A 13,324-nucleotide genomic window follows, 5' to 3' on the forward strand; every position below is an offset into this window, starting at 1 on the left:
CAACATTTGGAATAATGTAAGTCAAGGGGTATGAATACTTTCTGAAGGCRCTGTATCTGGTTTGCATGGAGGCGATCTAGCTGTTGACTTCGTGGAGAACAACAAGCTCTCACCGTCTCACTGCAGAATTAGACGTCTATCCACCTTCTCCAAACGTCAAATTTCAAAGTGTTTTTGTTGCTCTCTGTAACATTCATCCTGCTGCTCTGTATCGTTCCATTTCTCCAAATGTCAAATTTCGAASTTAAGGGTTAAGTTTAGGCACTCACTCCGAATGGTTAAGGTAGGGGTTAACGTTTAGGATAGGGTTAAAACATGTATTTAAAAAACAGTGTCTACAACTGGGATTGAACACACAACCTTCTGATCCACAGTCATGGGATCCACACCACCTAGTAAAACCGAAGGCTACTTGATGGTAATAGCGCTCACTGTTGCCCCTAGTGGCCGGTTTGAAGGCATTTCCCAACATCCTCAGGACATGGATAGATGTCCAATTTAGACGGCACTCTTGAACGATCTCCCTGAAATGCTATCTGGTGCACTAATGCAGTGGTGGAAAAAGTACCCAATTGTCATACTTGAGTAAAAGTAAAGATACCTTAATAGAAAATGACTCAAGTAAAARTGAAAGTCACCCAGTAAAATAYTACTTGAGTAAAAGTCTAAATGTATTTGGTTTTAAATATACTTAAGTATCAAAAGTATATGGAATTGATAAAATGCATAAAGTATCAAAAGTAAAAGTATAAACCATTTAAAATTCCTTATATTCAGCAAGCCAGATGGCACAATTTTTTATTTTATTTTTATTGACGGATTACCAGGGCACACTCCAACACTCAGACATCATTTACAAACAAAGCATTTGTGTTTAGTGAGTCCGCTAGATCAGAGGCAGTAGGGATGACCAGGGATGTTATTTTCGTAAGTGAATTGGACCATTTTCATGTCTAAATGTAACGAGTACTTTTGGGTGTCAGGGGACATGTATAGTGTAAAAAGTATATTATTTTCTTGAGGAATGAAGTGAAGTAAAAGTAAAAGTTGGCAAAAATATAAATAGTAAATAAAGTRCAGATACCCCAAAATACTACTTAAGTAGTACTTTAAAGTATTTTCACTTAAGTACTTTACACCACTGCACTAATGGAGGTTGTCACTCACATCAGTCAGACAGGCCAGACAGACAGAGGTAGCCGGAATAGTCTCCATAGGGCTCTGTTGGTTCTCACTATTGTGTTCCTACAGGGTTGACAAACGTTCTCTCAATGTTCTTTTATTATTGTCTGGTCTCACTAAACTTACAGTAAGTGACTGGTTAGTCTAAGTAACAATCACACTGACTCACTATGTTTGTGTGTGTCCTTACACATTGTGAGAAGATGCAAACTCATCAGTGTGTGTGTGTGTGTGTGTGTGTGTGTGTGTGTGTGTGTGTGTGTGTGTGTGTGTGTGTGTGTGTGTGGATTGAGTAAGTGGGCCCACAGTGTTTACTGCTGAGAGAAGTGATGCATGTTGATAACGATGTGGACCACGCCTAATTACTAAATTAACATGTGGCAAAACTAAATACTTAACCACACCAATGCCTCCACAGTGGCACCGTGACCGAAAAACACACACACACACACACACACACACAACACACACACACACACACAGAACAGACAGACAGACAGACAGACAGACAGACAGACAGACAGACAGACAGACAGACAGACAGACAGACAGACAGACAGACAGACAGACAGAACAGACAGAACAGACAGACAGACAGACAGACAGCAGACAGACAGACAGACAGACAGACAGACAGACAGACAGACAGACAGACAGACAGACAGACAGACGACAGACAGCGACAGACAGACAGACAGACAGACAGACAGACAGACAGACCAGACAGACAGACAGACAGACAGACAGACAGACCAGACAGACAGACAGACAGACAGACAGACAGACAGACAGACAGACAGACAGACAGAACAGACAGACAGACAGACAGACAGACAGACAGACAGACAGACAGACAGACAGACAGACAGACAGACAGACAGACAGACAGACAGAAGACAGACAGACAGACAGACAGACAGACAGACAGACAGACAGACAGGACAGACAGACAGACAGACAGACAGACAGACAGACAGACAGACAGACAGACAGACAGACAGACAGAAGACAGACAGACAGACAGACAGACAGACAGACAGACAGACAGACAGAGAGAGAGAGAGAGAGAGAGATGGAGGAGGGAAGCCTGGGACTCCCAGATAACAACTTTGTCCTAAACAGGAGAAAGAATCACAAAACAAGACATGAAGTTTGTGTTTTGTCGTGGATGTTTCGTAGGTTGAGGGTACTTAATGCCTGCGTGAGAATTTATTGAAATAATAATATATTTGCTTATAACCAACTTCCCCCTCCTTATATAACCCCCTCAGTCTGATTTTCATAATAAAGTTTACAAGTTGAAGGGTGAATGGGTTTTATATGAAAATGTATTAGAGCAAAGTTCACAGATGCACTAGATGTTTGTTCGTTAGGGATTGTCGACATGCTGACAAACAACATTCCATTCATATGACAATCAGCTCTTATCCGTATCAAAATATCATTAGTGAAGTATGCACGCACGCACATTCTCAGTTCTCTCTCACACACACACACACACACACACACACTCAGTGTATGACGTCAGGCACTGGGTGAGTGGGTCACGGATGTCCACTAGCTATCTATACAATGGTCCCTGGCCCAGACGTGAAATCACTGCTTGGTGTTTGTGTGTGTGTGTGTGTTGTATTAGCATCCTGGCCAGATGTTTCCTCTGCTCGGCTATGGTGTGTGTGTGTTGCATGCCGATATGTGTGTATGTGTATTGCTTGAGCACCAGGTGTCTCTGACTTAGCTTTCTGGGCCTCATAATCTACGTCAGAGCCTGGGATGAAGGTAGTTGGCTGTGCACAGACAAACACACCTCAAGTCTGGGAGGCCTGGTGAGAAGCTGATGGACAAGAGGACAGGGGGGCAGGTTGTGGGGCAAAGGCAGTAGGACAAAGGARAACGAGTGGGTGATATGCCCATCCCAAATGTATCCACCGGGGCTAAAATAGACTGAAACACACACTGTTATATTCCTCTCACTTGTTGAAGACTCTTGGAGCCATTTCAAGCAGTAATGTGGAAAGTGAGGAGGAATGTTGATCACTGGTACCAGMGAACCATCAGCTCAGGGGAAACGGTAGGACAGAGACAGGACATCTTAACTGCTACAACAAGTTGTATATGTGGGTGGAGGAATAAAGCATAAGATCAACCAAGGGGGTCAGAGTGACAGCTTCTCCAGGAAGGGAAGGGGAGTGTGTTACGTAGCAGGGGCCAGCTGAGAGAGGATGGAGTAGCAGTTAAGATGTCCTGTCTCTGAATACCACCTCACAGAACACACACACTGAAATATCACCTGGTGTGGCATGTGTGTCTGAGTTTGGCACCTTACATTTTTATTTTATTTAACTAGGCAAGTCAGTTAAGAACAAATTCCTTTTTACAATGACAGACTACCGGGGAACAGTGGGTTAAATGCCTTGTTCAGGGGCAGAATGACAGATTTTTACCTTGTCAGCTCGGGGATTCGATCCAGAAACCTTTTGGTTACTGGCCCAACGCTCTAACCACTGGGCTACCTGCCCCCCCCCGCTGAAACATCTCTTGGCGTGTATGTGTTTTGCGTCCAGAATTTGGTACGTGTGCCCGTTGGGTCTGACACTTGGTGCGTGTATGTGTATTTGCWTGTCTGAATTAGTGGTCACTTTGTTCTCTGTGGTTCTATTTCAGCATAGCAGAGCATCCAGTTGTATTACCACAGATAACCTTGGACCAGTGCTTCCCAAACAGTGGGTTGGGTCCCAATGGTGGGCCACATCGTAGCCAGTCCCTCTCAAGTCACTGCTAAAGATTGGGTTGCGGCTAGCATGGTTTTGGGTGAGTAACAAGAACATCCCAAGGACTTTGGGCAGCCCCACAATGTCACAATGTTTCACAAACTTGCACTGCCTTTTACCATGAACTGTATGTCATATAAAATACCCCTCTCTTTCCTCATTCAGTTCATAGTTCCCGATATCTCTCAGGGGGACATCCTCAGGACAATTTCTATTCTAGTTATGGGACGTTATGTCAATTGTTCCAAGAACAATAACGGGACGTTTTTTTGATCATTCTCATGACATTCGGTTTACTTGAATGTTATTCAATAAAGGACTAATGATGCTAACAATCCTAATGCTGCTAACTACGCTAATGATGCTAACAATCCTAATGCTGCTAACTACGCTAATGATGCTAACAATCCTAATGCTGTTAACTACGCTAATGACGCTAACAATCCTAATGCTGCTAACTACGCCAATGACGCTTGAGATGCTAGCAGTAATCAGACTAATGCTGTGTGTTTCCTGTCAGGGTAATCACCGCGGTGACAGACATGTCACTGTTTACATCTACAGTGTATTGTCTGTTTACCRTCACGTTTAAACACTCTGATGACCATGATGCTATCTCATGGAAAAGTTTAGTTGGTCATCTTGATAGCGTGTGTTAGCCCGAGTGGTTCTCTAAGACCTAAGTGGCCAGAAGGCCTCTAGGGGGTTGCTATGATTGTCTTAATAGCAGCAGGCCTGTCTCGAGGGGTACGACTAAGGCCGGGATTCCATCCAAGGTGCATTGTAGAGCGCTGTTGACAATGCGCCTTTTTGAAGGCAACGTTCCCACATTCGAGGAGACCGCATTCACGGTTAACACTGCAGATGTCGGCTCAATCTGAAATGATCTTTACATGTGAAGTGCTCTGCAATGAATTTCAGCCTAACATTATTGCCAGTCAGAAAAAAGGCATGAGGTAAATCCACACTGTTGCGCTGCATCAGGATGCGTTAATCCAGCTCATAGCTTTGTTTACCACCCGGCCTAATGGTCTTCTTTGGGTGTATTCATCTCTGAGTTACAGTCATTACACAAACTGAAAAATCTGTGAGTCACTATAGATAGTCTACCTCCTGCTGCGTTCCACCATGATTTGAACAACCCCTCCCAGGTCTCCACTAGCTGTTTCTCCTCCTGGCCTGTTATGATTTTCTGGAGCCATTTTCCTCCCCTTCCTATCATCCGATCAGCACATTTCCTCTTCAGAACGGCACTGTTTCCAGGCCCCATTAAGAGCAATCAGAGAGATAACACAGTCACCAGCCCCAGCTGCATTTCTCTCTCTCTCTCTCTCTCTCTCTCTCTCTCTCTCTCTCTCTCTCTCTCTCTCTCTCTCTCTCTCTCTCTCTCTCTCTCTCTCTCTACCTCCCTCCCCCCCCCCCTCTATCCTCTCCCCGGTACCCCCCCCCCCTCCACTGAACACTCATATCAGATTAGTCATTTTGAGAAGACTATGTGAAGATTAAGATAGAGTTACGAATGAGTGTCCCGCCCACTCCCCCTGTCCCACCCTCACCCTCCTATCTACTCTGTCTTGTTTACTCATACCAGACCGATAATAAGATCAATCTTTCAAAAACAAACAACTAACAGTTATGGTAAAAAAAAATCCTTAACCAGTGGGAGCAGAGTAAATCTCGTCCTCTGGATTTGGAGAAAAAAACGGAATGCACTGAGAGGAACATTCTTAAGTGTCTGATTTAACCAGCAGCACACCATCATGCTCCCTTTCCTATACATCAGTCTGCACAAAACAAATTATAATAGTCATGTTTTCCTCCTTGCTCTCTCTAACCCTTTTACCCTCGTCTTCCGCAATTGTTCCTCAGCTGGGGAGAAATAGCTTTTTGTGAGAACAATAAACGCTTCCTGCAGCGAGTTCGGCTGCTCTGCAGCGGGGCGCGAATGGGAAAATACATACGGTATTTAATGGGCTACTGTATGCGTGTGTGGGCTAGAAAACTGGCTTTCCTGAGGTAACCCATTTCCCAGCTGAAGTCATTGTGTGACCCTGGGTTATAGCTCAGTCTGTACGGAGGAAACACGAAGAGAATGTTCACTCACACTTACTGTACATAAGTGTATACACTACACACACGTGAGTATAACGCACACATGCATGTGAGTAGGCTACGTGATGTGTAACAGAGGAGGTTCCGTCTCTGTCCTGACCAATGCTGGAACCAGGGACCTTCTGTACAATAACACTTTACGTGACCAATTGAACACCAAAAATAGCATACGCATCACAAMATATCAGGTTCCATGCTTGTTAGGGAAGTAGGGAGGCAAGTAGTGGTTAAGAGCGTTGGGCCAGTAACTGGAAGGTTGCTGGTTCAAAATCCCAGACCTGACTAGGTGAACAAAAATGTACGACGTGCCCTTGAGCAAAGCTCTTCACCCTAATTGATCCTATAAGTCACTCTGTTAGTGATAAGAGCACCTGCTAAATGACTCAAAGGTAAATGTGATGTCATTGGGGAAAGTGACGACAATCTTACACTGTTAGAAAAAAGGGCTCGAAAATGGTTCTTCGGCTGTCCCCATAGGATAACACTTTTTGGTTCCAGGTACAACCCTTTTTGGTCTACACAGAGGGTTCTACATGGAACCCATAAGGGTTAAACCTAAAACCAAAAAGGGTTCTTCAAAGGGTTCTCCTACGGGGATAGCCGAATAACCCTTTTAGGTTCTGGATAGCACCTTTTTTTCTAAGAGTATACTTCAGCTAAAATAAAACAGAGGAAGATTATAGTAGGTAGTAGAGTATCCTCACATTAAATTGAACAAACACAAATAACCCTTTTGTTACTGGCAGACCACCACACTTCCTCTATGGCAGTGATGTCATTTCCTGTACCTGCTCATTATCAGCCTACTAATGGAATAAAGAACATATAATGTGGAATGTGAGGTCTGGTAGGAGGAATATGAAAGGTAGGGGACAGGAGACCACATTTGCTTTGACCTACATGTCATATCCCAACACAAACAGTAAGTAGCGGACAGTGGGGTAAGTTGAGCCATGTTTTACATTCAGCATCCCTCCGTCAAGGGAAATATAGTATTCTTTCTAACAAAGATATCGAAATAGATTTCAGGATGTTTTGTATCTCTGGAAATAATGAGAATTCATGTCAACATTACAGTTTTGAAAACCTAGCTTGTCCCAAAAAAGTGGTCTCTTGTCACAACTTACGTGAGGTAAATGGGGTAAACTGTGCTGATGGTCAGAGTTAATCTTAAAGATCGGCCCCTTGTTTTCAATGTTCGCCTAAAATGACATACCCAAATCTAACTGCCTGTAGCTTAGGACCTGAAGCAAGGATATGCATATTCTTGATACCATTTGAAAGGAAACACCTTGAAGTTTGTGGAAATGTGAAAGGAATGTAGGAGAATATAACACATTAGATCTGGTAAAAGATAATCCAAAGAGAAAAACATGTGTTCTTTTGTATTTTTTTTGTACCATCATCTTTGAAATGCAAGACAAAGGCCATAATGTATTATTAGTCCAAAAAATGAATGTTATCCTTGCTGCACTCCATAGTTAGTTTGATGTTAGGGTTAATGCTGTTAAGGTATTGGTGGAAAGAAATAAGTTCATCTTCTGAGCCAGACCAGAACAGGAAAACATCATCAATATAATGTTTTTAGAAGGATCCAACATTAAGTCATTTTCCCATTTACTTTCCCAAGTACAAACCAGCATATGAAGGGCTATAGCAAGCTCCCATGGCACATTCYTTGACTTGTTTAAAAATGCGGTCCTGAAAGACAAATACAGTGGCAAGAAAAAGTATGTGAACCCTTTGGAATTACCTGGATTTCTGCATAAATTGGTCATAAAATTTGATCTGATCTTCATCTAAGTCACAACAATAGACAAACACAGTCTGCTAAAACTAATAACACACAAACAATTATACATTTTCATGTCTTCATTGAACACACCGTGTAAACATTCACAGTGCAGGGTGGAAAAAGTATGTGAATCTTTGGATTTAATAACTGGTTGACCCTCCTTTGGCAGCAATAACCTCAACCAAAAGTTTTCTTTAGTTGCCTATCAGACCTGCACAACKGTCAGGAGGAATTTTGGACCATTCCTCTTTACAAAACTGTTTCAGTTCAGCAATATTCTTGGAATGTCTGGTGTGAACCGCTCTCGAGGTCATGCCACAGCATCTCAATCGGGTTGAGGTCAGGACTCCAGAAGGCGTATTTTCTTCTGTCGAAGCCATTCTGTTGTTGATTTACTTCTGTGTTTTGGGTTGTTGTCCTGTTGCATCACCCATCTTCTGTTGAGCTTCGATTGGTGGACAGATAGCCTTCTACATTCTCCTGCAAAATGTCTTGATAAACATGGGAATTTATTTTTCTGTCAATGATAGCAAGCTGTCCAGGCCCTGAGGCAGCAAAGCAGCACCAAACCATGATGCTCCATCCACTATATTTTACAGTTGGGATGAGGTTTTGATTGATGTCTSGCAAGGCTTCCGGCCCAGACGGCATCCCTAGCYRCGTCCTCAGAGCATGCGCAGAACAGCTGGCTGGTGTGTTTACGGACATATTCAATCAATCCCTATTCCAGTCTGCTGGTCCCACATGCTTCAAGAGGGCCACCGTTGTTACTGTTCCCAAGAAAGCTAAGGTAATTGTGCTAAACGACTACCGCCCCGTAGCACTCACTKCCGTCATCATGAAGTGCTTTGAGAGACTAGTCAAGGACCATATCACCTCCACCCTACCTGACACCCTAGACCCACTCCAATTTGCTTACCGMCCCAATAGGTCCACAGACGACACAATCGCAATCACACCTAACCCATCTGGACAAGAGGAATACCTATGTAAGAATGCTGTTCATCGACTACAGCTCAGCATTTAACACCATAGTACCCTCCAAACTCGTCATTAAGCTCGAGACCCTGGGTCTCGACCCCGCCCTGTGCAACTGGGTCCTGTACTTTCTGACGGGCCGCCCCCAGGTGGTGAGGGTAGGAAACAACATCTCCACTTTGCTGATCCTCAACCACAAGGGTGTGTTCCGAGCCCTCTCCTGTACTCCCTGTTCAACCATGACTGCGTGGCCATGCACGCCTCCAACTCAATCATCAAGTTTGCAGACGACACTACAGTGGTAGGCTTGATTGCCAACAACGACGAGACGGCCTACAGGGAGGAGGTGAGGGCCCTCGGAGTGTGGTGTCAGGAAAATAACCTCTCACCCAATGTCAACAAAACAAAGGAGATGATCGTGGACTGCAGGAAACAGTAGAGGGAGCACCCCCCTATCCACATCGACGGGACAGTAGTGGAGAAGGTGGAAAGTTTTAAGTTCCTCGGCGTACACATCACGGACAAACTGAAATGGTCCACCCACACAGACAGCGTGATGAAGAAGGCACAACAGCACCTCTTCAACCTCAGGAGGCTGAAGAAATTTGGCTTGTCACCAAAACCACTCACAAACTTTTACAGATGCACAATCGAGAGCATCCTGTCGGGCTGTATCACCGCCTGGTACCGCAACTGCTCCGCCCACAACCGTAAGGCTCTCCAGAGGGTAGTGAGGTCTGCACAATGCATCACTACACAAACTACCTTCCCTCCAGGACACCTACACCACCTGATGTCACAGGAAGGCCAAAAAGATCATCAAGGACAACAACCACCTGAGCCACTGCCTGTTCACCCCGCTATCATCCAGAAGGTGATTGTCAGTACAGGTGCATCAAAGCTGGGACCGAGAGACTGAAAAACAGCTTCTATCTTAAGGCCATCAGACTGTTACAGCCATCACTAACATTGAGTGGCTGCTGTCAACATACTCACTCAAATATCTAGCCACTTTAACAATTAAAAATTGGATGTAATAAATGTATCACTAGTCACTTTAAACAATGCCACTTTATATAATGTTTACATACCCTACATTACTCATCTCATATGTATATACTGTGCTCTATACCATCTACTTGCATCTTGCTTATGCCGTTCGGCCATCGCTCATCCATATATTTATATGTACATATTCTTATTCATTTCTTTACACTTGTGTGTATAAGGTAGTTATGAAATTGTTCGATTCCTTGTTAGATATTACTGCACGGTCGGAACTAGAAGCACAAGCATTTCGCTACACTCGCGTTAACATCTGCTAACCATGTGTATGTGACCAATAAAATTTGATTTGAAGAAGAGAAAATTAAAAGAAACACTGAAAGAATTGGGGAATCATCCAAAATGATACGCCACTACACAAAGTCTTCCCAGAGCCACCAGTCATAAGCTTATTAGAGATGTCCGACACTAAATGACAAATTAGTCCTGGTGACGCTAAAAACAACTTGGCTAGACCACAAACCCAGGGGCTCGTTTAAATGCAACCACTGAAGAAATATTGCACATATAAAGTGTTTTGCTGACACAGCTTCTAAAAGCATTTCATTAACTGCAAAACCACTCATGTCATCTACAGATTGGAATATCCACCGTGTAAGACGTTCTACATTGGACGGACAAAGAGACGCCTTCGTGACTGCTTAGCGGAACACAAGTACGCCATACAGACAGGAAATGAAGACTACCCTATGGCAAGGCACTACAAGTCCTTACACCATGGCGACCCTGCCTCCCTTCAAGCTATGGGTATTGATCATGTTCCGGCGTCAATTAGAAAAGGGGACCGTCTTAAACAGTTAAACCAAAGGGAAAGTTTTGGGATTTACAAACTACAGAACACTAAGTACCCTGGTTGAAATGAAGATATGGATTTCTCACCGTGAGAGGTCCCTTTGCTGTCATCTAGTGGACATATTGCTCTATTGCCCTCAGCTATGTTTAGACTGTTGTGGTCCATTTTTTCTGTGCTCTAGTGTACTATAAAATAGACGKCTCTCCTATTCTTAACACTTTGCTCAGTCATATTCTAGATTAGAACTACCGTTCAAGGGGTTCTGATGCTTCTAGTCTAGATTAGCATTTTTGATAACATATCTAATGTATTTCACTTTTCAATGTGTATAGTATTGCTTACTTGGTGTTGTCTAATGAATTCTGAAAAGCTGTTCAAAAGAGGACATTGTATTATCATACATTTGTACTTCCTGACGAAGGCCATGCAGCCGAAACACTACACACCTGATTCAAATGATCAAAGCTTGACGATTAGTTGATTATTTTAATCAGCTGTGTAGTGATAGGGCAAAAACAAAAACGTGTACCCCTTGGGGTCCCGAGGACCGAGTTTGGGAAACCCTGGGTATAGGGTTACAATTAGAGTTACATTTAGGGTTAGGGGTTAGCTTTAGGGTTATGAGTTAGGGTTAGGTTTAGTATTAGGGTTTTGGGGTTCAGGTTAAGAGTTAGGGTTAGGTTTAGGGAAAATAGGATTTTGAATGGGAATCAATTATTTGGTCCCCACAAGGATAGTAAAACAAACATGTGTGTGTGTGTAAGAGAGAGAGAGAGCCTGTGTGTCGGATTGTTAGAGAGAGCAAGAGAGTGAGAGAGACTGAGTTCTATGTAGCTTATCGGTACAGTTCTAAGGCAAAGTCCCTTTGATGTTGAAAACATTTATATCCGTTCCCAGGGGAGAGTAGGGGCATTTCTGAGAGGCCAACTCTGAGTACCTGTCAAAACACTTCCTTTATGTGTCACAACTAGAACACAATAATGGCCTAACCTACATTCACTAGGTCTCAAAGAGCTTTTCATTGTAAGCACCATTGTATAGCCCCAAACAAAGTGTGTTAAATTCTCTCTCTCTCTCTCATATATAGTAAAGATACAGCCCCATCCACTGTAGCCGACCTGTCAAATAGTATCCAGAGCCATTCATTGTCTGGATTAGAAGTGGCGTTAGACTGTCAGTCTTCGGCCGAAACCATTACATTTACATTACATTTACATTACATTTACATTACATTTACATTACATTTACATTACATTTACATTACATTTAAGTCATTTATCAGACGCTCTTATCCAGAGCGACTTACAAGTACATACATTCATACTTTTTTGTACTGGCCCCCCGTGGGAATCGAACCCACAACCCTGGCGTTGCAAGCGCCATGCTCTACCAACTGAGCCACACGGGACCCATGGGACCCATTAACTACACCTTGACACAGTTCTGAGAGATTGAATTCACTGAGGTCTCAAGATGAAAGACACAAGGCTACTGTTTGTTTTGTACTCGACAGTAATGTCAAATACTGTTTCATAGGCCTACAATTATTATTTTTTGGTTAGACAATAGGCCTGAGTGTCTTGAAAGGCGGGCTCGCGGCCGAGTCCAGGTGTTTCAGACTAATTCTGAAAGACAGAAGCTGTGTTCGAATACCCATACTAACATACTGTATACTACACACTTCATGAGTATATATTACATACTATATACTATTAGTTCATTTTAGTATACTGTAAACAAAGGGTATCCTTTCAGTTGAGCGTACTTGGTCGACCGGAAGTTGATGCTGTTGCTAGGCAACTTCTTGCTAGCTTGTTAGYATAACAAATTACTAGCTAGACTTCGGGTGTGTTTGTAAATTCAACATTTGTTAACATTTGTCATAATTAGTTAAAGCAACGCATTTGTATCCGCTCTCGTCGGACTTCATATTGCATATTTTCCACCATTTTCTTCAAATCTGAAAACGTTGTGAAGCCACGCCCATTTTCTGAAGAATTGCATTATGGGCCAAATAGTGTCCACTGCATGCATACTTCGTATTTTGGCAAATGTAGTACGACATCCGGGATACTAACTATATCCATGCTATGACCATTAAGCACACTACATACTCAATTTATGTCACAAATAGTACGGTTAGTGTGAGTATTGGAACACAGCTAGAGACTGTGAGAGCTTGTAGGTTTCGGCAGCCAAGATAACAAGCAACACCAGGCACAAGTGCTGGTGCTCAGATCAGGTACCACATTACTCCAGCTGATCGCCAATCAATCAACAACTGAGACCCGAGCGACCGCTATAACCGTTTTATAACGGACCTGTCGGCCCATATGACTACGGCCTGTCTGTGTTATGAGAAAAGTGCTGTTGAAATGTAATTATCTACTCACATAAGTCATGTCTTAATTAGGCTACAATCGAAATGGTATTACCACATCTGAAAATATATTCAATAAGCGTTCTCTTTAATATGGGAAAGAGAGGAATATTTCGTCCTCTATGGCATCTTTGAAGAAAGTATTACCTTGCCCTGTTATGAATGATCACATTACGCCTGCATGGTGCCACTTGTCTTTTGTTATGATGTCTTATCGCAGCAGCAGGCGGAAGCAGCAGCCAATTGGG

General features: G+C 43.1%; 1 non-coding gene across 1 annotated transcript; it reads right to left on the reverse strand.

Moving 5' to 3' along the window:
- Window positions 1-12,030: 12,030 nt before the first annotated feature.
- On the reverse strand, window positions 12,031-12,106 carry trnaa-ugc (transfer RNA alanine (anticodon UGC)). The gene has a single exon. It is a non-coding gene; the product is annotated as a tRNA-Ala (tRNA).
- Window positions 12,107-13,324: the final 1,218 nt, after the last annotated feature.

Source organism: Salvelinus sp. IW2-2015, linkage group LG5, assembly GCF_002910315.2.
Source record: "Salvelinus sp. IW2-2015 linkage group LG5, ASM291031v2, whole genome shotgun sequence".
In the NCBI taxonomy this organism is placed as follows: domain Eukaryota; kingdom Metazoa; phylum Chordata; class Actinopteri; order Salmoniformes; family Salmonidae; genus Salvelinus; species Salvelinus sp. IW2-2015.